At 33.3% G+C, this 27880-nt stretch overlaps 2 long non-coding RNA genes across 2 annotated transcripts; both read right to left on the bottom strand.

The window, feature by feature from the left end:
- Positions 1-1445: 1445 nt before the first annotated feature.
- LOC141481268 (uncharacterized) lies at positions 1446-13439 on the bottom strand. Its single transcript, XR_012464846.1, has 3 exons — positions 13291-13439; positions 2985-3217; positions 1446-1726 (listed from the first exon to the last, which is right to left on the bottom strand). It is a non-coding gene; the product is annotated as an uncharacterized lncRNA (long non-coding RNA).
- Positions 13440-18119: 4680 nt separating this feature from the next.
- Positions 18120-21181, bottom strand: LOC111502558 (uncharacterized). Its single transcript, XR_002721741.2, has 2 exons — positions 20423-21181; positions 18120-18561 (listed from the first exon to the last, which is right to left on the bottom strand). It is a non-coding gene; the product is annotated as an uncharacterized lncRNA (long non-coding RNA).
- Positions 21182-27880: the final 6699 nt, after the last annotated feature.

Raw genomic sequence — 27880 nt, 5'->3', positions numbered from 1 at the left:
CTACGCTACAATCAACTTATTATTGAAAGATTATATTGAACACATATACTTGAAAGCTCCATTCTCCAGAAATATCAAATGTATATAAAATGTCTGACAGAATAAAAATCTCCTTTTGAAAAAAGGGATACCTATCACAACACAAGCGCATTTGCGCTTAGGTGAAAGGTCCCAATATATGAAAGGGGATAAGAAATATTTATATATTATTATTAAATTTGTATTATTATTAATTTGTAATTATTATTTGTAATTATTATTTGTAATATTATTTGTAATCTGTATACGTTGTGAATAAAGTAAAGTAAAGTAAAGTAAAGTAAAGTAAAGTAAAGTAAAGTAAAGTAAAGTAAAGTAAAGTAAAGTAAAGTAAAGTAAAGTAAAGTAAAGTAAAGTAAAGTAAAGTAAAGTAAAGTAAAGTAAAGTAAAGATATCGTAAAAAAATTTGATATGAGAAATATGATTGATTATTTAAAAGATAATTGTAATGACTTCGATTGAGTGTAATGTATACTCAGTTGATTCAATAAATATAGAATTCAGAAAAAAAAAAAGAAAAGTGTTTTCGCCTCTAAATTAAAAACCGAACCCCCCTTTTTTCAGTAAATTGTTCATAACTTTTGCAATTTTTTCGAGTAAAATTTTTAAAAAAGTTGCTAGAGGTCATTTCGAATCTTGTAACCCAGACTATTGGATTTGAATCGCTGGAGTCTAAATTTTTTTGGAAAAAGGTTCTCAGGAAGTTTATTTCACATAAATGCAGTTATCCAAATGAAAGAGTTCTCAAACAGTGGAGTCCGAGGTGAACTGGGTTGATACAATTTATTATAATAAAACAGCGAGTTGATATTTTTCAGAATATTCAAGATAATTGCATTAACCTTGAACAATAATAAAAGGTTCAAGAGATCATTTTCATTCATTAGAAATCAATTTTCAAAATTCAATGCAACATTATAAGTAGGTATTTCAGAAACTTCTTTCATACTATTGTATTTGTTGAAGAAATATACGCACATTTTTTGTGGAAGTGCAAAAAGTTGATAAGTTACAAGAAAAGTGATGAAAACTATCATGTCATTGATGTTGTTTTCAATGGTCATTGCAAAAATGATACTATCAAGTCTGATGGTAATAACTCCACGATCTAAATCAATTCATACCTGTCCTTCATTTGTATACTGATAGGAAAAAATTGTATTATCAATAAACAAATATCAAACAGAACAGCCTCAAAAATCAGAGTCAATGATGAAATTGTCCATTTATGAAAATTGTAGATTTCCTTTTGTTTTTGTATGATCAGATACTTTCCACTTATTGGACAGTTTTTATTTTCTCCAACCATGAAAAAACCGAAAAACACAAATATGCTAAATAATATACCTATAATATGGAATGGTGGAATATGTGTAATTTTAAAGAAAATATTTGAAAACACAACGTATTTTTTGAAATGTGTATATTTGAATTACAATAATATCATATTTCAGTGACTAGAATCCATGCTTTTCTGAAATGTTTCATAAAGAAGAATATAGAGGATGGCTATTGGAATGTCTGTTGCTGATATGGGACATAACAGTTGACTTCTGCTTGGCTCGATATGGACAAACTGGACACTTAAATTTAGGCTGTTTCAGACACTCGAATTTGATATGTCTCCATAAAGAGCGTTTCGCTTTATATACTCGGCCACAAGTTATACAGGGAAAAATGATGACGCCTAAAAGAAATAGTTGTTGACAAAATTACCCTGTCATCAATACATTATTGTGATAAGAGCTCAATGAATCTTGCTTCATATACAGGTCTACAATGTTCCAGAACATTCTACAGAATTCGAGACTGTTCTGAATGTTTAACCGGAATGTTAAAAGACATTCCAGATTATACCCGAACATTCAACCATGTTTTAGAATATTTAAGGATGTTCTGGAATGTTGTGAACTGCTTTCTAATACTCTCCAGTGTTCTTAACTATTCTAGAATTTTCTATTGGGCAAAACTCCGGATCAGGTTCTTCAGGTAGTAACGGGAACATTTTTTATTGATAAGCTGTGACACTATGACAATGAAAAATATTTATCATATAAGTTCTGCTACCGGACGAATCCGGGTCGGGTCGCTAGTAAAATATATGCACAAAGCTGCAAATAAAACATTTGAAAGTATTATTGATTTTCTCGAATAAAACTTAGGACAATTTGATAATAAAGTACCAGATTTATATGACAGAAATTGATACATTAGAAGTCTTATTCGAAGAAGGTATTGAAACTTTATTCGTAATTTGAGAAGCCATATCATACTCTGAACTAACACTACATACATTCTATATTCCTGAAATAAAGTATCGTCATAAGTTAGTTTCGTATCGTTGATTTGAGGAACCAACTGCAGATAAAGAATTGCCTCTAGTAAAAATCAATCATTGAATCATATTCACTGATACAAAATATATTTGTAAGTTCTCTCTGTCAAAACCAAAAAAATATTTCATTCCTAATAAATATCGTGGCTATAAGTGATGTACCTACATAGTGGGCCAAATTGGACACTTTCAGAAAGGAATGCCCAGCTTGGCCCACTCTGTACATCAGTATAAAACCAGACAGTAGATCCTTGAACTTGAGTAAGTATACTATTTGATAATAGTTAAAACTTGCAGCTGGCTACTGTTTTGATTGAGAATCCTAGTAAGTTGTGTGAATATCTGAAGGTAAATGAAGATATTTATCATGTATATGTATTAAATTCGTGCATATACAAGACCTCTGAACAAGACTTGTTCTCTGTCATAGTGGGAGAAAGCTGTGACCTCTTACTTGTCTTTCTCTTCGGCTTTCACTGCCCCAAATCTCCATGTGAACCTATTTCGATCCCTTAACAACTATATTTCTGAAGTTCGAAACAGATCAACCGCCTGTTCATTACCATACGTTGTGAAAGATTTATGAAAACCAACATTATGTATATCTTACATGTATTCCAAAAAACTTTCCAGCGGTTCACATTTTGTTCATTATTAAATTATGCCTTCTCAACATGTGTACTTGCAGGTGAGTCCTTCTTTTCGCTATATAATCACAATCGGTAACAACACAACTGAACGTTGGCTCTTTGCCGCATTCGTATTTGATATGTCTTCTTCTGGAGGTACTGTGCATGTAAACTCTGGAACATTTTGGACATGGAAATGGTCCTATCGGAGCACCTGAAAAACATTTCATTCTATACTAACTTCGCATATGTTTGAATGCTTACTACTGAATATATCTCTAATGAGTCTGGAATGACAGTCAAGAGTTGCGTTTTCAAGGACTTGCGATTGCTGTCAGAACTTGGAAGAAGTTGCTGACAAATTTCATGTGTTGTATCTTTAAGAAAACAGTAAAAATGACATTGGAACAAACTTTGCCGAAACGTTTGCCATATACGAGGTCTGTTCAAAAAATTAGGTGAATGTTCGAATTTCGCAGGCAAGGTACATACGATTAGCGATTTTTTTATATCGGTACACTCGTCTCAAACATATATTCACTGTTTCAGCTGTTCACTATGTTCAGTTTGTTGGTGAAAGGCAACGCAATGTTTTGCGTGTTCGACGAATTTTGCTGTTGTGAAATTCGGTTCCTTGATCAGGAAGTAGGTTTTTCTTCAGAAGGCACCAACTTTCCTGGTCATCAGTAGAAAAATGAAAAGCTATAGCACGTAATCTCAACATAAAAAGAGGAATTTTATAAACATCATATTCATTAGGAAACTACCTATAATCTTTAAATGCTATTGGATTTCAATACCCTTGTAATGATGTTTCAATCGCTCGGATGTCTTGATGAAACAAATTTCCTCATTCCTAAAAGTAATTCAGGAATTCCTACATACATTTTCAAAGTCATTCATTTTTATTGATGCCTGGAAATCTTTCCAGTACATTAAAAAAACAGGTACAAGTGTCCATCTATTTAGCAATTGAAATAATCATTTCAGGTATTTGGAACTTTTGTGTCCATGGCTCTGACAAAGTTACCAATTAGACCAAGATCAATGTGCAAAGGAGAAAAAACCTCTTCTTCGATAATTGAAAAAATATTATTTGTTCAAGATACTTGTTTCAAAAAAGTTTTTATGTTGATTATATTTCTCACCAATTCTTATTCTTTTTTTAGGACAAACAAGCACTATAGGAAAATCCTTAGTCCGTCGCGTATTTCTAATATGTACCGCTCTTGGTGGAATCAAATGTACCAAATCAATTGAACACCTCCTGTGAAAGTATTTATAAAAGAAAGGCAAATTTCCAACCTCCATTGTTGCAGACTATCATGGTTGGTTGTTCGTGCCTCCCATCAGGCGGATGGCTTTTTCCTGGAAAGAATCCAGCAACTCCAGTGTATGCGGGGCTCTATACATGAAAACAATACTCCAAAGAAGGTCTGATCTGAGCTTTTCAAAGCATCAAAAGTTGCTGAGGTGTGTACAGTTTTCTGGTTCGGGTTTGGAACAGTGTTCCAAGCTTTTGAGAAGCGTCTGCAATTCCAGCGACATGATTATGCCAAGACATATTGGTGTCCATTTTAATTCCCACCACTTTATCGTAACAAAAAGCGGAATTGTCTGTCCTGCTATAATTATATCCGGTTCGGAGATATTTATCTTTTTGGAGAAAACCTCTAACTGGGTTTTCGTGGCATTGAATTGAACCCGGTTACTTTCACCTTGTCGGGACAGGGTGATAGGTGAATTATTAATTAATCGGACGCAGCGGTTACAAATAATACAATTTATTAACAACACAAACAAAACGAACAAACAGAAAATAGTGAAACCTCGAGGCGAGGAGAATAAAAATTAGGAATAGCCCGACCGAAATCCCAGAACAATGAATCAATGTCTCGGTTTGAAAAATGTTTCTTCAGTCCCTTTCGAATAAAATCGCCAGTGACAATATGGTCGGCGTCATAAATATATTCCCAGAAGATTAACCACTTGGGCCGTTGTCTAATACATAAAAATCTTACCCAAGTGGTGTCTGTCATTCTAAAATATCCATGTGTTTCTCGGCAATAAACCTCAGTTAGAGAGAAGAGAACATTTCAATGATTTGCCATGAAAAAATATAAACATACTGAGTAAAAATAAAATGAAAGGAATTCACATAAAGAAACCCAAGCAGATGGATATTTTGTTCGACTGCTCGATAATAGTTATGAAAAGTTAATTTTTTAACAAAAAATTATAATACAAAATAAAAAATCAATAACGAAATAAAATGTCTCTTAGGTACATAGTTGAAGGAAAAACCCTACAATCTCAATTGGAAATCACCTCTAGATAATCATTAAAATATGCAAACTCGTGCTGCCGGTGAAGATGTGCCTCCGTAGTAGTAATAAATCTCGAGAAAAAAAATGGTTTTAGATCATCACTGAAACGAAACTGGTTACATCAAATAAAGCTCTTTCAGTTTATGATGTTTCGTATAATCACCCTGAACACTCCTTTTTGTCTTTCGGAGTGCCCCAGCTGTTTCAACAGTACGAAAAATGGAGTTTTATTATTGTAATGAGAATAGACAATGCTTTGTTCTCTTTCTTCAAATTATATAGCTATTTCTTCAACAGAAAAATGTGTGCCTCCACTTTAGTGGATTATAAAAAAAAGTACTAGATTGAATTTTCAGTATATTACAAAACCACGCACTCTGGGGGGGTTAGCCTCTAGCATCTGTATTCATAAAAAAATAGAACGCATTTTTTCCTATGAAAACCTGCACACCGGCTATTGCTCAGTTGCTTTTTTTTTCTACCTGGGAAAAACTGCAACTTCAAGTGACTACTAATTTTTCTCTCATGTATAGTTGATTAGTTGTGGCATCTGAAAAATATTTTACGTCCAATTTCTCTGCATACTCAATTATTGTAGGAAAAAAAAAACAAAAATTTCATGTGCTTTTAGTCTAATATTGAACCGACGGAGAACATTTTTTAAAATATGAGAGAGAATGGAGTACTTTTTTTTAATGACAGCTCCAATTCCCTGTTGTTTCAGTCTACAAAAATTTCTAAAAAAGCAATTCTCTATTTTTTTATATCAACTCGCTATTCGCCAATTTATTGAAACAATCATAGAAGCTTTCTCAGTCTACCAATCCACTACTTTTTAAAATCATGTTATGTTTCAGCTTGAGATGAGTTTCCAGTTCCTGTTTGTAGTAATACTTTCTATCACAGAAATAACAGACAAGAGATTTCTCCTTTCCGCATTCTACCCTCTGATGCCTCCTTAGGTTATTTTTTGAAGTATATGATTTGTCACAGTTTAGGCAACGGTATCGTATTCTTTCTGAAAGAGGTTAGTACATGTCATCATTTATTTATTGATAACCATACTACATCGATGATAACATTGAATATGCTCTCATGTCATGCTGAGCAGAATTCACTACTGACATGCATTCTTCTTTCATTTTGGAGTACGTTATATTTCATGTGACATCAAGTATTTGAAATTTGAGTTATCATGAAATTGAAAAAATCACGACCTTCTATAGTTACTGATTTCAAGAGTAGATACCTACTTTTCATTTAATATATAACTATATCTTTCAATTACTTGTATGTAATTAAATTGTATGTATCTAATTAAAATACACTGAAAAAATTAAATTGAAAAAAATTAAATGTTCGTCCGGTCTAATATCATGTGTTTTTGTAGCACCATATCTCAATAAATATTTATTTGATAAAGAATTTTTTATTATCTATATTGATGCTGTTAATTTTTTCTACATTTTAATCATTTGCCTATTTTCAGTTCTTTACTATATGATGCCGTTATGGGATTTTTGGCCAATTTTTCTCTACGAATTCTAATTGATCCAAAACGCCTGAAAAACAACCTGAAAAAATAACCAGGCAATGTTCGATCTTGGTTTGCGAAATTTCGTTTCAAAGGTTTTAGCTTCGAAGGACCCTGATGGATACTGACCCATCATAAACCATGTATGGGATGATGGAAGAACTAGTCGTCAGCTCCCATGCGGTTTTTGATGGTTTGAAACCTGTTGGAAAGATCGACATGCCCGAAAAGTGAGTATCCCATGATCTGAACGAAATTGTCATGTTCTGAGATTTGTTCTTCTTTCCTATTGCGCAACCCAAACGATCCTTTTTTGGATGGGATTGTCACGTGTCATGAAAGTGGATCCTTTGCGCTGTGCATCTTAATGCCAAAAGTATTTCCAATTCTTAGCACGAAAATAACCTGGCAGGTCACGACTGTTTCCAAAATTGTATGCGCAGAAATCCTAATTTGTCTTTAAGGACACCGGAAGCGACGTCACTGAGTCGGGCAACATCTTTCAATGAGACTGATGTTGATGCTTTCTTTGAAATATATCAATGTCTTCTCTGAAAATACGAGTTCAGCGCTCCTAGAATATGGAACTAAAAACCTAAAAAAATTGTAGCTGCTCGTGGCCAGAAATAAGTTGGTACCATAACACCGGCTGAGAGAGGAACCCTTATAACAATTAATTGCTTGTGCCTGTAATGCTGCGGGTAACTTTATTTCACCCATGTTTATTTTTTCCAGGCACAAATATTCTGAAATGTTTGTTCGCGGTGGGCCTCCAGATTACATTGGAGCTGGGAATTCTTCCGGGAGGATGACAGAAAAATAATTTGTGGTTTTTATGGATCATTTTATTATTAAACACGCAAAACCCACCAAGGAAGAACCAGTTTTATCACTTCTCTATGTATAATCATAGTTCACATGTGAATATTGCAGTTGTTCAAAAGTCTAAAGACAACAATGTTTACATGTTATCATTACCCCCTCACTGCTCTGACAACTTGCAAACTTTAGACGTAGGCCCTTTTGAAAACTAGGTAAATAGAGCGGAGATAGCATGGATGCATAATAATTCAGGAAAAACAATGACTATAAATGACTGCCACTGCCACTCGCCTTAAACCCAGTAAATTTTATGAGTGGGTTTTAAACTTTCGGAATATGGCCTCTGAATGATATTTTCCAAGACTGTGGCTTTGCGACGTCTTATGTGCGTTAAATTTGACGTTGGAACTTGAAAAACCGGAACTATTAGATTCTTCACCTGATTTTGACATAAGCTCTACGGAAATTATACAGTGTGACCCATTTAAAATGGAACCACCCCTGTAGAATGTGCATTTTTCAATCAATCTCCATTTTTTTTAATGAAATATTAAGCATGAAAAACTGTATCTTGACACTAACTTTCACAATTTTAGTTTCATTTCCAAGGCACTCTATGGTTTTTTTTGTTTGTCAAAAACGGCAAAAGTTTATTAGGCAATTTTTGTTTTCAAATTTGACTACACCACTGGATTCGTAGTCGTTATAAATCAAAACTGTCAAATTTTCATTAAAAAATATTTGTTAACAACGAAGTTACAACAACTTCAATTTTGGAAACAAAGTATTTGTTTGTAATTTTTATTCAGATTATAGACATATTTGAGATCTGACAACACTGTCATCACCAAGTAGAACACCAGTGAATTTGTACAGTGAAAATCCGAAGTCAACAGCTCAATGCGTTCTACAGTTATAACTCCTGAAAATATGGTAATGTGAGAGATTTGTGGTGCAAGCGTTTTGTAATAAAAATCTGACTACGCCACTGGATTTGTGGATAATATTCCCTTGAAATCATTCATTTGAGTGTAGGTTACGAGAAGTGTATTCTAGAATAACAGAAAATTAAAAATTCATTTTCAAGTTATGCAGTACTTAGTACATTCTTCCGCATAGCCGCTAAAATCAAATTGATTTAAAGCATGGAAATCATTTATTCAATAATAAAACAGAGAGCAGGACAAAAATTGTTCCCTGTAAATTCTTCATAACTCAGCTAAAACAATCTTTTAGAGGAGATATCAATAATTTGAGGAAGCTGAACTCATTATGCAAATGTTTTATAATAAATCAACAGTAGGCTGTGATTTTGACAGTTAATCATGAATAAAATAATAGTTGTTAGCTACGTGCATTTAATAATGGCTTTGCAATTATCATTAGAAGAAAGAATTGAAATTGTGAGAATTTCTGGGGACAATTATCATAGTGAAAGAGAAGCAGCTAGGATATTTAATCACAGACATCCAAATCGACTTCCCATTGACAGAAGCACCGTCAGTAAAATTAACAAAACATTTAAAGAAACCGGTGCAGTCAGCAAACATATTTTAAAAAATAATCACCGAAGAAGAAATTTAAACGAAGGTGCTGTTTTAGATTATTTTAGAAACCACCCAAACAGAAGTTTACGAGTCGCCAGTTTGGATTTAAACTTACCGAGAGAGACTATTCGACGATGTCTTAAACAAAACAAAATGAGAGCATTTAAACCTAAATTTATTCACTCTTTAAAGGCAGGTGATGAAGTGAAACGTATGGAATTTTGTTTGTGGGCACAAGGCGAGTACCTGAATACAAGAAATTTTTTAAACTGCATAATGTTTAGTGATGAAGCTTCTTTCAGCACCAATGGGGTAGTTTCATCGCAAAATGCTCGGTATTGGGCTACGGAAAATCCGCACTGGATCATAAATTGTAAAAGTCAATATTCCGAAAAAGTTAACGTTTGGTGTGGTATAGTACAAAATAGAATAATAGGTCCATATTTTTTTGATGGAAACATAAACGGGCAAAATTTTTTGGAATTTCTAAATAACCAATTATCGGACGAAATAGATGAAATGCCTCTTGCGGAACAAGTAAATTTATATTTTTAGCTCGACGGCTGTTCCGTGCACAATTCGAGGATTGTTAAAGAGTGGCTAAATAACCAGTTTCCAAATCATTGGATAGGACGAGGTAGTGACTTAATTGAATGGCCACCTAGATCGCCTGATCTAACAATATTAGACTTTTTTCTGTGGGGTATTCTGACACAAAAAGTATACAGAACAAGACCAACGAATCGAGCTGAACTCATGCAAAGGATACGACAAGCTTGTGCCGAAATTACAGTTCAACAAATAAGAAATAGTGTAAACAATATTCGGAAGAGATACGATAAATGTATTGAACTTAATGGAGGTTTGGTAGAAGCCACAAAAATTTGAATGTTTACTTTTAAATCAATGTTTATTTTAGTATCAGTTTTTTCTTAATGGCAATTAATTGTTGAATAAATACTTTGAAACTTGTTTGTATACATTTTGTTTTCATCAGCTATAGAAGAAGGTAGAGTAAGTTCAGAATCTCATAAAATGTGATTTTCCAGGTGCGCTGTTACAAAAGTACTATTATTTATTATTGGGAAACTTCCAAAAAGCTTACAAGTATGACCATTAATACTTCAAGATTCTATCAAGATTTGGTAAAAGCGCAATTGGGAGATCCCATGACATGAGATTCTGAACTTGGTCTACTACTGCGTAACTTGAAAATGAACTTTTAATTTTCAGTTATTCAATTATTCAATTTTTATTTTAATTTTCACTTCTCGTAACCTACACTCAAATGAATGATTTTAAGGGAATATTATCCACAAATCCAGTAGCGTAGTCAGATTTTTATTACAAAACGCTTGCACCACAAATCTCTCACATTACCATATTTTCAGGAGTTATAACTGTAGAACGCATTGAGCTGTTGACTTCGGATTTTCACTGTACAAATTCACTGGTGTTCTACTTGGTGATGACAGTGTTGTCAGATCTCAAATATGTCTATAATCTGAATAAAAATTACAAACAAATACTTTGTTTCCAAAATTGAAGTTGTTGTAACTTCGTTGTTAACAAATATTTTTTAATGAAAATTTGACAGTTTTGATTTATAACGACTACGAATCCAGTGGTGTAGTCAAATTTGAAAACAAAAATTGCCTAATAAACTTTTGCCGTTTTTGACAAACAAAAAAAACCATAGAGTGCCTTGGAAATGAAACTAAAATTGTGAAAGTTAGTGTCAAGATACAGTTTTTCATGCTTAATATTTCAATAAAAAAAAATTGAGATTGATTGAAAAATGCACATTCTACAGGGGTGGTTCCATTTTAAATGGGTCACACTGTATATCACATAGAAACTGCGAAAGAGCCAATTCTAACAAAACAAAAAAAAATTCATCATCGAAAATTAGACTTTTGCCAAAGGGGCCACCGCGAAAAACTACAATTAGTAGGCGCAAAAGAAATACTACTGTTTTGACCGATACCCCTGAAAAAGAAGAAATGAAGAAAAAACAAAAAAACTGGTGAAGGAATGGGGAAGGGAAGGGAAAAGAAAAAGGTAAATCAACAAAAATAAATATGAAATCTAATTCAGATTCAGACACTGAAACTGAGGAGTGGTTTTGTCTGGTCTGTAATGACGCTTATTGTCATTCGAAAAAAGGTGAATGGGTAGAAGAGACACTATTTCTTTTGTTTATATTATTTGTAACTCATATGTGTGATTTATGACTTGTTTACTTCATGGTAATTCTTGATCACTTAAATGAAATGAAAGAAAACACTTTTGTCTAAATACCACTGGTAAATTTTATTTATACGACCGGTTTCGGGTTTGACCCCATTATCAAGTATAAAATGTACCAGTTTTTATTCATTTCATTCAATTGTAACTCAGATAAAGACTGAATTTAATTATAGAGAATCTTACAAAAAGACTGATTATTGTGATACATACCTAAGACATAAGAAAAAGATAATTATGAGACTTACGAGAACTATTTGACTTAATTTTTTGTGATTTCTAATGCCGATGTGTTTTTAATAAATAAAAACTAAATAATTGTGTGTCTTTTTGTTTTATTTTAGTATTTTCATTGTTGTTACTGCTCACCCCGATGGATGTTACAACTAACCCCAAGCCCAGGGTAAGTTGTGACACCGTATATTTGAAAGGAAAGCAAATAGTGAGGTTATTAACTATAATTTCGTAATTTTTTTGGTTTCAATTAATAGAGGATGAATTGAAGTTTCAATCACAGTTTAATTTTTAGTCATTTAACCGATAGGTTTCAAAATTTTGCAGTTATTCTGAAAATTGTTACAAACCCCTCGCTCCCCTACTCCCAGAGTAAATCGCGTCCCACACTGTCTCAGTTTGAAATATAGTTCTAATCACCCAGTGTTGAAAATTTACGGAAGACAGTGTTTCTCTATTCTCAAATTATGTTTTCAGTTTCATTTCTTCTAGGCAATCAGAAATAAGAACTTAAAGAAATGAGTCTTTCTTAATCTACTGTATGAATTTTTTTAAAGTCATTCCTTGAATCTGTCTGTCTGTCTGTTTTTCCGTTAACTAGCTGTCGCACCCCTACGAACGACAACCCTAAGAAGTCGAAACTTGTGCGAGCTAAGGATTAACGTGTGATTCCTAACACGGGTTGGACGCTAGCAAGTGGGAATCCATCGTTCAGACTTAGGCTTGAACCAACGACCAACACGGCAGTCAATTCTACTGAGTAAACAAAGCATCACGTCGAACCGCCTGGCTACCGATCTACCTACCGAATCGAATTTAATATTTGTCACAGTCTTACCTAACAGTGAGTTTGAAGTCAGAAGATATTCACCGCCTAAGTTAAATTCGCAATACTTCAAAGACAGGAACTAGTTCTCAAAAATGAGTCAATATTAGATAATATCTGTCGGAATGGTGTTGGAATTTGATCTGTACTATTTCTTTTGCTTTAGAGGAAAATGAATATTGTATACCGTCTGTTCAATGCTACTGTCGAAACATTTATGGATAGGCTACCCAAAGTTCTCGATTACTACGATAAAAAAATTCAAAAATATTAGTATATGTATGTAGAATAAAGGAAATACTTTTGTCTGATTTCTACTATGAGTTTATTATTTGTTAAGACCGGTTTCGATAAGTTAGACTATTTTCAAGTAACAAATGATAAACCTGATACAAAATAGACAAAAGTATTTTCTTTATCTTATATACAATATGATCAAAAACAAATAGGTCATCGATCAATCTAATTATTATATGTGGCGACCTGAGTATCAAATATATGGTAGAATCAAATGACCGGACTCTAGTTCAAAGTTTCGGTTTGTACTCCTAAAACATAGACCCAACGAAATTTTCCACTAATGAGAATGAGAAAAAAGTGCTACTTAAACTGATTCGTTTATAACTAATACTTCTAAAGCACTCTTCGTGGACGGAGTTTTAAATATCAATTTGACAATTAATGGTTTCTTCAATAAAAGAATCTGTTTCTGTTTAAAATCTGTTATAGACACAATAATAACATTCTTACCTGAAAATACTGCTCAGCTCCAAATTTATCTCTCTAATGAGAGGTTCAACTCGGTTAGTGAAATTTCCAATGTCATTAATTCTGCTTTCGACTCATTTTTCAATACATCTACAACCTTCATTAACCTAACACATGCCCCACTATATAACTAAACGGTAAATTTTTGTTATGTGGACACCCGGCGATTTTGAAAAAATTTTTGACTGTACTTACGTATTTTAAAGCGTAGATTACGAATCCGAAAGAAAAAAGCGGCGCTCTTCCTTATTTAAAAAGTTACGGCCCTTCAAAGTTCAGAAAAGGGCAACTTTTCAGCCTTTTTTTTCACTAAATAAACTATTTAAAAACACAAGCATTTATTCACTAGGTCACCTTTACACCTTATTTCTCCTTCTTTAACACTTTTCTCTTCAATAATCAACATATTTCTTATAAAAATGTTAAAAAATGTACGGAGCTGCTTTTTGGTTACATATCACTGTATTTTACGTTTTTAAGGTTAATGATATGGTTGGTACGACTGATGCAGTCCACATTCCTTAAGTAATTCAAATGTTTTTTACCTTCATTCTTCAGATCGTAAATTGGTTTTTGGTGGTGTATTACGAATTTGAAATAGTAGGCAACGGCAAATACCAACCGCTTTTTTCTGAAATGTCACTAGTAACTAACCTAAAAATAGAATAATGTCACCAGGAGAAGCATTCGTTTTTAAATTAAGTTTTTTATAAGAAAAATGTTGATTATTGAAGTGAAAAGTTAAAGAAGGAGGAATAAGGTGTAAAGGTGACCTAGTGAATAAATGCTTGTGTTTTCAAATAGTTTATTTAGTGAAAAAGAAGGCTGACAAGTTGCCCTTTTCTGAACTTTGAAGGGCCGTAACTTTTTAAATAAGGGAGAGCGCCGCTTTTTTCTTTCGGATTCGTAATCTACGCATCAAAATACGTAAGTACAGTCAAAAATTTTTTCAAAATCGCCGGGTGTCTACATAACGAAAATTTACCAACTAAACTATTAATTTTGAACACTCAACAAGAAACATTGGGTATTCTCTTCAGAAGTTATTAGAAGAGCTTGTTCAGGCTGATTGGAAACGTAGAAGACGCGAAACTTTTGACACAATATAACTGAACTTTTTTAGTTGTTTCAAAAGTTTTGACAGTTTTGATGTCAAGTGTTTTTGTAGCTCCATATCTCAATGAATATTCATTCTACTGTGTCTCTATAGAAGACAATTTTGCCCTCTATACATTGATGCTGATCATTTTTTCCAAATTTAAATTCGAATTTGGAACGATCGACAGAACAGAAATTGTTCTTCTTTGCTTTAGCGCAACCAAAACGATTCTCTTTTGGATCGGATCGTCGAGTGAGATGAAAAGTGGATCCTCTATGACACCAGGCATTTCCCAAAGGCGAAAACCCACCAAACAAAGACCATGGTTACTGTATGGTACTCAGCGACTAGTATTATTCACTATAACTTTCTACAATCGGGCCAAACTATCACAGCAGGGTACTACTGAGAGAAATCGATGAAATGTACCGAAAATTGCGTCAGCAGAAGCCGGCACTGGTCAAGAGAATAGTTTCGATCCTGCTCCACGACAACGCCCATCTGCACGTTTCACAAATCCAAAAATTAACCGAGTTGGGCATCAAAGTTCTGCGTCACCCACCATAGTCCCAGACCTCTCGCCAACTGTCTACCATCTTTTTAAGCAATTTGATAATCTATCGATAACGGTAGAAGCTACGCCAATCAGGACAATTCAAAAACGGCCTTCGTCGATTTCATCGAATCCCGAGCATTTTCGTGCTGATGGAATCAATCCACTTGTGTTACGTTCGAAAAAGTGAAATTATTCAAATGGCGCTTAGTCACTGATATATAAGTATACACTGAAGTAGACTCATAAAAACGGTCAAAACTTTTGAAGCAACCTAACTGCAGAAAGCAAAATTTTCATTCCGTACAAACACCAAAACTGCAATGATTTTCGCGACGCGCGTTTCAACAACCAAGTTGGCGTCTTCAGGATATGGAGTGAACTGATTCCTTACTGTAAAACTCTCCACTTTCATCTTGCAGAACACACTTTCACTTCACGATACACATCAATCATTCCGGGTAGAAATTTGCGGACTTTTTTCGTGAAAGTTACTGTTAGTTTGAACAGAGTGATTCATAAGAAAGTACATTGGAGTTTTTGGAATGGGACCTTTATCACTGTTCATGATTATCATGCCACACTATTTCCAGAGTTCTGAAAGCTTCCAAAAAACTAATCTTTCGTGTCCATAGGTTTGAGTGGAGAAAAATATGATATTGGGAAAAATGTTATCAGGGACATACCAAGCTGAAAGCAATGGGTTTCAATAGATAAGTTAATTACGAAACGTAAATTGTCCTTTCGTATTGTCGGGACTGGTGATAGGTGATTTATTATTTGGGCGAACACACCATTAATCAATAATAAATAGTTATTTATTATACAAGGAAAAAAGTATTAGAATTCAGCTCGAGGTTGTGTTGTCTCCCGACGCGAAGCGGAGTATAATATACAATTTTTTTCTATGACGGGAAAACGACGATTCAATATTGAAAAAAAATATTATTACAATATGTTAAAGTCAGAAAATTATCGATGTGAAATTCCAATTCTTAAACAGGTAGGCTGTTGTAATTATAGCCTTGCAAGGAAACCAATCAATAAAAAATCAAATATCTGTACATTTTTTTTGTAGAATATTTCATTAATAATGATAAAAATAAAAACAGCAATGAAAATTAATTGGCTCTCCGGGGCAACTTCAGTGGCGCATTTTCTTTTTCAGCTGCAGGAAAACCCGGAAAAACTTGCAGCAAAACATCATCTGAATATCTTGCTCTGCCAATGTCCTCTCTCTTATAAAAAAAAATGTAGGGTGTCTCAAGAGGCTCCTATAGCTTCAATACATCACTAGAACACTTCGTGACACGAGTATTGTCAAATTTAGACAGGTCCGTTCCGTCTTTGACCAAGGCGTAATAATGACCAATTTAATTCTGTGATTTCATTTAAAAATTGCAAACTTAGTGGTCGGTAGTTATTTTGATAAATGCCTAATTCCGAGTTAGTAGAAGCAGCGAAAGTAGCGTCACAAAAATTATTGTCAGCTAAATCGCGGAAAATTTATGAAACCGCGTATTCAAGATTCATGGAATGGAAGATGAAATAGACATGCAATTCTTTCTCGGAGACGGTGTTATTGGCTTATTTTTCGGAACTGGCACAACAACAAAAGCCATCAACAGTGTGGTCGAATTATTCAATGATTAACAGTATGTTACAATCCAATAATAATGTAGAGATTTCAAAATATTTAAAACTAATTACATTTCTGAAACAAAATCGGAAAGGTTACACGCCCAAGAAAGATGCGATATTAACGAGTACACATATTAGTGAATTTTTAAATAATGCTCCCGATGAAGTTTATTTAATGGCCAAGGTTGTTGTTGTATTTGGGGTTGCAGGAGCTTGTCGAGTTTGTGAAATCAGCCAGGTAACATTAGATGATATTGAAGATTCGGAAACGCTATTATTTGTGAGACTCAAGCAAACAAAGAATGATGTAAACAGGAGATTTGTAGTTGCTGAAGAATATATTGAATTTTACCATTGTCCAGCAACAGCAAAGGATCGCCACCTGTTTTATGCATATCGCAATGGAAAATGTATCAATCAGGTTGTGGGTAGCAATCAATTTTATAAGGAACCTGGAGCAGTGGCTAATTTTCTTCAACTTGAGAATGCCAATTCATATACAGGTCATTCATTTCGAAGATCGTCTGCTACACTTTCAGGGGACAGATGACACTAAAGAACATGGCGGTTGGAAGTCATCAACGGTCGCTGAAGAGTATGTTGGTGAATCGGTAGCACACAGGACAGAAATAGCTAATAAAGTGTTTACAACGTTTGGCAGTGCTGAAATAACACTCACACCCGATTTGCGACCAGGTACATCAACGGCAGTTGTGTCCATGGCAGAAAAAAATATAATTTCAACACAAGAAAATTCAACTCTTGTACCGAATATTTCAAGGAACATATCATTCATGCAATGCACATTTAATAATTGTACTTTTGATATAAAGGTAATGTAACTTTTGTATAAGAAAATATTCTAAAATTAAATTTCTGCCTTCACTTATGATGTTCGTAAAATAATTTTTTGCTGCGAACTGGTTTATTTTGGGCAAAAAATCCTAGAGACATTTTTTGTTTAGAATGAAACAGGCTATCTGAAATAAATTTTCAAATAATAAACAAATAATAAGACAAAAAGTTACATTAGAAATAAATTTAAAGGTTGCGTTTTCACCCCTTACAACCATGGGGAAAACCAAATAAATTACTGGCTGAGTGTCGTTTTGGTAGTACAAAACGTCAGGTTAATTTCGATATTGTAGCTTTTTCAGTGCTTGTGAAAAAAATTGTTACACAAATTTTATGTGCCCCCTTTAAGGGGCTGTATCTTAACAAGGGATGAAGTTTCTTTATATGAAAGATCCTATCTTTTTTTCGATGAGTAATCACCTCCTTGAATGTTTTACACTTATTCAGTTACACCCTGTAGAGACAATTTTTAGTTAGGATTTTTTTTTTCATTTCCTGAAGACGCCAACTTGGTTGCTGAAACGCGAGTCGAAAATAGTATTGCAATTCTGGTGTTTGGGAAAACTATTTATTTCGGGTTCATTCTACCCCGAAAGTATTTCCAGTTGTACCTTTTATTTTCATAATAGTTAATTGTTATAATACAGACTGAAAAAAAAACAGTTTGTATTTTTATTCCTTTATTCACAAAGGCGCAAACGGGTCACACATTTGAAAAAAAATTGAAACTCAATTTCGAGTTCAAACTTGTGTCCCTTCTGCATCTCTATATTTATTTATCAACATATCTATATACATTTGTCGGTATGAATTAACATTTATCACATCTCAATAATCCTTCTTTCTCCTCTTCATATATAATAATAATAATAACGAATAATAAGTCTCTTCATGTAGAGGTTTCATTGTTTACTACAGAAACGTTTGTGAATTTTAAGCATTTTTTTATCAGCAAATTTCATCAAACAAAAACCACAGGAAAATCTTGGTATGTTACATTCAGTCTTCACGTGTCTATGGGCCGATTGACGATGTCTGTACTTCATTTGACATGTGTTGCAAACGAACCAAGTGTTGTTATTCTCTTGATATTTATAGTATCGCCCTGGAAAATTTTAAAATGAGTTGAGAAGTTGAAGGAAGGAAATATTCAGCCATCACCATTTGTGTGAAAGACAGAAAATGGAAGAACTTCAAAACTTATATTTTTTTACAAAATTCGCACAAATTTAAAATTACACCACCTCCTTTTCTCATATCATTTGTCTGATATTTAACAGAATCGCAATTATTTCTGAGCATAATAAACATCAATAATATTCAATTCATATCAGATGGCTTCGACTTTGAACCCATATTCAAGAAGCTTTCACTACACTGAGGTCTCAATCTGCATATACATCGTACATTTATCCTTCCAGTTCCTTTTTAATTTTCAATATGTCCCATTCATTATTTCTGTAATACTTGTTGAATTCAATAAAAAGGGATAATTGAAGATAACTAGGTGAGTTTAACTCAACCTAATCGATTTTTTTCACATATAGTCAGTGGGCATACTTGAAGACTGGCTATAAATCAAATCATCTGAAAGAACAATTCGTTCAGGCCACTCTCAACTCCCTATCAAACACAACCTGACACCTATCAAAACACAACTATTCCCCTGGCTAATACCACAAAAGACGTTGGATTTTATGCGACAGGTGTCAGAGCAGGATTCTTCACTGATGTTATTCCTGCATATGCTGCATTCCTAAATTCCTGCATACGGAAGAATCCTGCACTGGCACCTATGATGATAGACACTAGCTTGCACTGACGAGTGGCAAAACAGCCCGAAACCGGTCCGCCCTTCGTGGTATTAGCCAGGGAAGTAATTGTTTTCTGATATTTGTCAGTCCATTAACCTACAGTATAAGGAGTTGAGACCTGTCCTGAACAAATTGTTTCCTTAGATGTTTTGATTTATAGCCAGTCTTCAAGTGTGCCCACTGACTATTTGTGAAGTTTTTTTCCTTATCCGAGGACTTGGGCAAATTTCGAATAAGCGGTTGGTTACCTCATTCACAGGCAGATGAGGCGATGACAAACCTGTTGTTTGTTGTCCGCTTCAGCCTAGTTCGAGGAATGATACTCTGAAGAAATTCCATTTTCAATTATAGGAAATCATCCACTTTATGTTGATGATAGACACTACCTTGCACTGACGAGTGGCCAAACAGCCCGAAACCGATCTACAAGTGTGTTTTAATAATTGAAAATCAATTGTGGCAGTTGTATCGCCAACAGCATGATGCAGGCATAACTTCAGTGAATAATCCTGTACTGACACCTGTCGGATATAATTCAACTCCCTTCGTGGTATTAGCTAGCGGAGTAGTTGTTTCTGACAGGTGTCAGTCCATTAACCTACAGTGTAGGGAGTTGGGATTGACCTGAACAAATTGTTCACTTAGATGATCTAATCGTTTTTTTATACCATACAATCCCCACCCTAGAATCAATAATAGGTAATAAGTTCATTTTGCTTATATCTAAATGACATTTTTTTTTAACAAATCATAATTCATTTGAAACAATAAACTTTTCATTTATATGCTCATTATAAAGTATCCAGTCTTTGAAAGTACTAGGCCTGGGAATTTCATTCGGTATCATCACATATATTTTTGGGGCGATATAATTAGCACTGCGCATAAAGTTATTTATTATTAACGTAATCAAAAATGTAAACAAAGGTTTCTTTGTTAATATAAAAGTATTTTTATATTTTTCACAAGTTTTTTTTTCGGTATTTATCTGATCGATATATTTTTCTATTTTACAGCTTGTCCAGGCAGAAAGAAATAGCAGCTACAGTTTCGAAACAAAAATAATAATCTGTTAGGTATGATCATCTAGCAAAAAAATACTTTTTCGTAGACACTTTCGTGATGAATACAGTTATTAGAAAACAATCATACTTTATTTGTATGTCTAGCCAGTATGTGTCTAGTTAAACTACTTTTAGTTTTTGTTTTATAAGGACAACGTCTGCAACAGAAGGTAGGTTCTTTTTGACACTCAAATCGAAGGTGGTGCGTCATGCCTCCTTTATACTTATACTTCCGTCCACAAGTTTGGCATTCAAATGGTTTTGCTGAAACATACAATATCAGGATATATTCTATAATGACTTACTCGTAAGTGCGGGATATAACTATCTAGCACCTTTCATATTTGCCATGAAAGAAATTATTCATGCACATCACTATATATTGTACCTATGTTAAGTCATAAAATCATAATTCGAAGGCTAAAAAACGAATGACGATGAAAATGAAATGTAGACATCAAATAACATCAATAGCATTAAAACTGAATATGAGATTGAGTCCCTACTTAAGAATCTATATCGTTAAGCACTGCCCATCCAACGAACAAAGTAACCCAAACATTGACAGATATGTGATCAAAGCATTTTAGGGACACAAATTAGCATCTGCTAATGTGTCCCTAAACTACACCTTAGAAAAAGCATATACCCAGCCGCATATTATTTAAAAAAACGGTCATTCATGAGTGCGACTCTGTACTAGCACCATGTATGGGAGATCACGTGCACTATTCATGATAATATTTTGGAGCACTCTTTTGTTTAGATGAACAGAGTATATGTATATTTCGCACAAAATGCTTAGTCTCCATTACAGAAAGCTTGGAATTTTTTAGCTATAATAATAACAATAGCGACTTTTTTTTCCATTTTACATAATAAATAATTATTTCCATCTTGAAATGCTAATTGTTGGCATAATAGGCGGAGTTCAGCTTAAAAAAAATTATATGACAATATTATTTGGCTATTCAATTGAGCTGCTCTTCCACTCAACCTCATAACGCGTCATATAACGAAAAAGTAAATAAATCAAAAAACATTAGTAATATTATTATCGAGGGGTGTTCTGCTTCTTCAATAAAATTATTTTCAGATTCTCTTTAAACTTATCTAACTTCATCTCTTTCAAACTGTTCGGAATTTCATTGTAAATTTTTGAGATTTGATAACTGTAGGATCTTACATATTGTTGTGTTTTGTGCAATAGGGGTGTTGAAAGCCCCATACGTACTGACGTACATACAATGTATGTACGTCAGTTCGGAATTTGATTTTATTATATAGATATTCTGGTGTTTAAGTTTTAATTATACTATGATATAAGCTTGCATATGGAAAATCTATGCACGAAGTATTTTGATTAAAATAGTTTATAACTTTACCACAGAAAAATTGGCATCATTTTTATAGCACAATAAATTTGGTCTGGGTCACAAAATCCTTTTTATAGTATTTCTGTCCACCGGCACCGAAAATTATGATCCAACTTTTTGAAATATCTATAGAGGGGCTAAAAAAATTGAAAAAGTTATAAACAATTTTGTAATTTGGATTTTTGCAAATATCTCGAAAAATATTAGAGACATCCGAAATTTGAAAAAATATACATGAGGAAGAAATTTACTAAAAAAAATGTTTCTCCTCCCGGAACTCAATCATCAATATTTATAATTTTAATTAGGAGACGAAATAACGCCATAAGCGGACGATGTGTGTCCCGCATGCGTTGACCTATACAAACCTTTGAACAATGAAAATTATTTTAACCCATTGAATATCATCATCGTGAAAAAATTGACATACCATGGCAAAAAAAATTTCCCGCGATTGTTTTATTAGGTATCGTATAGTTAAGTAACTCATTTCTACAAGATTTCCGTTGTAAAAATTGAAAATTTTAAATTTTCCACTTTGTTTTTAATAATCATAGACGTTGAAAAGTGAAAAATTCAATTGAAGCAATGATTTTTTCTATCAAATTCATTCTGTTCTTATTATTTGAAGTTTCCTAAAAATTATTTTTTATTATTTTGAGCTTTATTTTTTTAATAAAGTGTTGCAACCAATTAATTGTTTTGTTTTTAAGATATTTGAAATTATTTTGGGGGATTTATATCTGTGATGAATATTATGATTTTTAAAAACAATATCGTTCCTTAAAACAATTTGTTATTGCTTAAAAACCCATTTATTGAATAACAATTTTTTTGCTAGTAAATATGAATATTAAAAAACAATTTTTTTCTAATACATAATTTCTATTTCTCTTTGATGTTCTGAAAAAAAATACTTTTTTTTATTTATATTTTCTTTATTTATTTAATAAACAATTTGTTTTAAACGAATTGGTTTTCACGATATATTTTTTCAAATCCCTTCAAAAAAACAAAAACAACCATGTGTCACTTTTTGTGATGAAAAAATTTGTCTGTATTTTGTTTTATGGTTATTGCTGTTTTTCTGCTAGTATTTAAAAAAATATATAGTGAAAATCAATTTGTTTAAAACAAATTGTTTATTAAAATAATAAAGACTATGAAAAATCTGTTCAAAAATCTGTTTTTCCGTTAACGAGCTGTCGCACCTCTACGAACAACAACCTTCAGAAGTTGAAACTTGAGGTAAGTATTAACGAGGTATTGCCTTTCAACGTGCGATCCCTAATACGGGTTGGACGATAGCAAGTGAAAATTGATCATTCAGACTGGGGCTTGAACCAGCGACCAACACGACAGCCAATTCAAGTGAGTGAACAAAGCACCCACGTCGTACCGACCGGCTACCGACAGACCGAAATAAAAAAAAAATCAGGATATCAAAGAGAAATAAAAATTATGAATTGAAAAAAAATCGTTCATTAATATTCATATTTTGTAGCAAAAAAAATTGTTGATCAACAAATGCGTTTGTGAGCAACAAAAAATTATTCAAGGAATGATTTTCTTATTGAAAATCACAATATTCATCACTGATAATAATCCCCCCACAAAAATTTCAAATACCTTTTGAAAAATATATTTGTTTATAACGAATTTTTAAACAAATAGAGCTAAAAAATATGAAAAATTGTTTTTATGTAACTTTAAATGATGAGAATACGAATAAATTAGAATATTGAAAAAAAATTCATTGCTTTAGTTGGATTTTTCACTTTTTAACGTTTCTGATTATCAATAAATGGAAAAAATGGAAAATCAAATCGGGAATCTTTTTTAAAGGTTTTTGATAAAAGCTCCCAGAAATGAACAAAATTTGAGGTTTTTAGTTTAAAAATTATCAGGGTTTTTATGTAAATTTAAAACTTGTAAAAATTTGTTAATTAACTGAAGTATATTTAATAAAATAATCACGGAAAAAAATTTTCCATGGATTTTGTTTATTCAAGTGTCCTAATGATGATATTTAATGGGTTGAGATAATTTTTATTATTCAAAGGTCACATCGGCCAGCGCTTTCGGGACGCGCGCAGCGTTATTTTCGCCTTTAAATTAAAATTATAAATAATAGTGATAGAGTTCCGGGACGTGGAACTTTTTTTTATGAAATTTCCTCCTTTTTAACGTTCTTTTTTCAAATTTCGAATATCTGTAATATTTTCCGATATATTTACCAAAAACCAAACTCCCCTTTTTTTACTAAAGTGTTTATAACTTTTGCAATTTTTTCGAGACCCCCTTGAAATGTTTCAAAAAGTTGCTAGAGATTATTTCAAATCGATTGAACCCTGGATCATAATTTTCGGTGCCTTTGGACAGAAGTTCCAAAAAAAGGATCTTGTGGCCCAGACTATCATTCCAAGCAGGGCCGTAGCGAAAAGAAAAACCAGGGGGGGAGGAATCCAACTTTTCCCAACCCCACCAGCAAAATTTCCCAACTTTTGAAAAAATAAAAGCCAAGGGATTAGTTACTGATATAATATATTAATTTTCTTACATAGATATCCAAAGATTGGCTGAATACTTATGCCCGTTAGAGTATGCACAAACAAAAATAAATTTTGGTAATGATAAAAATAATAATGCGAATCATTCTACTTTGGACTAAGGTCCTTGGTCCTCCACCATATCCATCATATATAGGAATATTCAATACAAATGAAAGGAAACAACTTTAAATAATATTGTGCTTATTGTTTTCTACTATTATTTTTTCTATCTTCACGGCCCGAAATTTCCCAACTTTTCCAAGTCGAATGTCGAAAAGTTGGGAATTTTGTAAAATTGTCACTTCAAAATTTGTGGACTGTTCAACTTTTCTCTCTTACTTGGGAGAAATTAAACTTTTTCGAAGTTTTCAAACAACTCAGAATGTCAAAGTATGGAATCGCCAAGTTATGCATGTTGGGAAATCCAAACCTTGTCCTGGTTCTTTCCCTTTCCTTATTTTTTCACTATTATTTTTTTCTATCTTCACTTCCCAACTTTTTCCCTAGTCGAAAAAGCAGGGGGGAGGATCCCTCCACCCCCCATGGCGACGGCCCTGATTCCAAGATATAACAGAACTGTAGGACAGAGAACAAATGCCTCTGACAAATAGGAATAGAACATACTTTTGAATGGTATGCTGTCTGCCTATCACGACTCAGGAGAACATTCCCAACGGCCAATCACAAAACAAGAACCTGTTTGTATTGACTAATCATGACACAGAAGCACGTTCTGAGCATGTGAAGCGTTCGTGAAAGAATGCCATGGCGCAGGTCATCAAGCACATTTCTGAAGACAAATCAAGGCAAAGGACGATGATCCCGGCAGCATCCAATCACGACATAGGGGACGTTCCAGATGGAGAATTACATCACATCATGGCGCAGAGCGCATAATTTGATACATAATCATGGCACAGGGCGATATTTCTCAACACCACTCGATAGAATAATAAAATTGAGGAGTCGCAGTAAGCTGAATCACTTCGACGTCAGTATTGTACGAAGAACACTGAAGGCCACAAAGCCTTTTTATTTTATGATCGATTTTCTATAATCGACAGTTCAAACTCTCGATTGAATATAATCGACAGTACAAACTGTGGATTGGCAATAATCGACAGTATAAACTGTCGATTAGCCAACATCGATCAGCCAGTTTGAACTGTCGATTTTGGCTAATCGATCTGTATCGACAGTTCAAACAATCGATTAGCCACTGTCGATTATAGATAATCAATAGTTCGAACTGTCAATTGAGGCTAATCGACAGTTTATAAACTAATTGTATCTACTAGATTATGTCTAATTTTCAGACTGTCGATTATGGCTAATCGATAGTCTGAAAATTGATTGGATGATTTTTTTCTGAGTAGTCTGCCCGATAAAACTGTTTTTCGGATTATATATAGGTAGGTATATCATGACACTTGATAAAACAACTTTTGTATGATGGCAAAAATGAAATATGTGGCGAAATGACGGTGAAAATACTGATACAATAAAGATGTAGGACCTATGTTATAGAATTACAGAAGGAATTGTGAAAATACTTTTGTAAAGATACAAAGGAAAATGGAACGTTACAATGTTAATTTTTAAATTATATGGAAGGCCATTTATACAACAAGGCTGAATATTATATAGCTATTATATACCTACTTGAATATATCTGTGAAATCGTAGACAGTAAAAAATTATTTTTTATAGTGAATTTCTTTTGTTTGCTGATGACCTGAAGATGTTTGAAGTTATTCATGACTCAACTGACACAAAATTATTACAGTACGATTTATCTACCTTTGTTCGCTGGTGTGATATAAATCTACTGCATTAAATATAGAAAAATGTCAAAAATTTACTTTTTTCCGAAACAAAAACCCTATTAACTGGCCATATGAAATCAATCAATCAGAACTGAAAACAACAAACACAATCAGAGATTTAGGAATCACTCTCGACCCAAAAATGTCATTTAAACCCCATATTGCAAATATTACTCCTAAACCGTTAAAAATGTTAGGTTTCATTCTTAAATCTGCAAATGAATTATCTCTCACTTCAATAAAAATCATATATCAATTGTTAGATCAATAATCGAATACAATTCCACAATTTGGTGCCCTTCATATCATGTGGATATTGATATGCTTGAAAGTGTTCAAAATAAGTTTTTAAGGTACTCTTCATATAAACTGGGATATCATATTGGTGAAAATGACTATAAATTTATATTGGACATTCTTGACTTGAATACTCTGGCTCATAGAAGATTAGAAGCAGACCTTACAATAATTCATAAAATAATCAATGGTAGCATCAATTTTCCGGAACTTGTCGAACTCATAACTTTAAATGTGAATCCAAGGAAAACAAGAAATTCGGAAATCTTCAAAGTACCCTTTTGTCGCCCCAACTATGGCCGGAATGAATCTGTAGGTAGAATTTTGAGACAAATTCATACAATCTAGATTTAGAATATTTTAATTCTTCTTTGGAAGCATTCAAAAAGACTGTGAAAAGATTGTAATTAATTATTTTTACAATTTTTTTATTTTATTTTATATATTTTTTCCTTAAACCTAGCTTATATTACTGTGTATTATATACTGTATATTACATAAATACATTTGTGTGAACTTGTTAATTATCTTGTAAAAAATAGGCATTGCCGTAAATAAATAAATAAATAAGTCAATTTGTAAACCTTCCACAATTTGGCGTGAGGGTGGCTACTAGGGAATAGAGAGCATAGCTTCCAGAGAAGGCCGTCAGCTTTTAAACACTGAACAAGGGCGTGGGCAAGATGGAGGGTAGAGCGCCACCCGCTTTATCTCCGCTAAGGGGATTGTAAAGAACCCAAGCTCCCCAAGGAAGAAAAGAGACGTACAGACGTAGCTGTTTTGAAGTTATACTCTACCTTAGATATAGCTATATCGCCAGCTTACAGTGGGTTGAGGGAATGAATTAATCTACATAGGCATGAAAGCATATACCCTACACTAATATTTTTTTCCTTTTGGGCAGGTTTGAAGAACATACATCTTCGTTGGGATAATTAATCAAGCATCAAAAATCTAATCACTGATAAGTTCTTTGTCCCTTTCTTAATAGCTAAGCTTAACTGTATGTGTCTCCCTCGAGGTGGCTTGAAGAACAAGAATGGTCTTAGAGTTCCAAACCTAGGTCAGTGTTCTGTCGGTACAACAATTGTGATCGGCTCAATAGCGGGTAACTACTAATCACTGATACTACTGTATTAGGCATTCATGCAAGGATGTCTAGTCTCACAGCAATACTAACATGAGGAAATTGCATCCAGATAAAAGAAGGCCTAAAATGAAACAATTCATATTAGATGGAAACGGTTCACTGGAAGTGATGTCCAGAACGATACGTCTGAATATATGAGTTGTCTCGTTGATGAATACCAAGTCACCTTTGATGTCGTGTGGCCTATAGGTTTACTTTTGCCCCAAGAAACCATGATTCAAATCAGTAAGATTCTGTAAGAAATTGAATCTAACAAGTGAGTTGAACGTTTTGCCAGCATCCAAATGCCAAGAATAAAATAATTTCCCATTCTTATAAAAGATGATCTTATTTTGTTAATCCAAA

The sequence above is a fragment of the Leptinotarsa decemlineata genome, unplaced genomic scaffold, assembly GCF_025532065.1.
Source record: "Leptinotarsa decemlineata unplaced genomic scaffold, Ldec_3_MD MMD2_tig00000133_RagTag_RagTag, whole genome shotgun sequence".
Lineage (NCBI taxonomy): Eukaryota > Metazoa > Arthropoda > Insecta > Coleoptera > Chrysomelidae > Leptinotarsa > Leptinotarsa decemlineata.
This window is presented reverse-complemented; position numbering and strand designations above follow the sequence as displayed.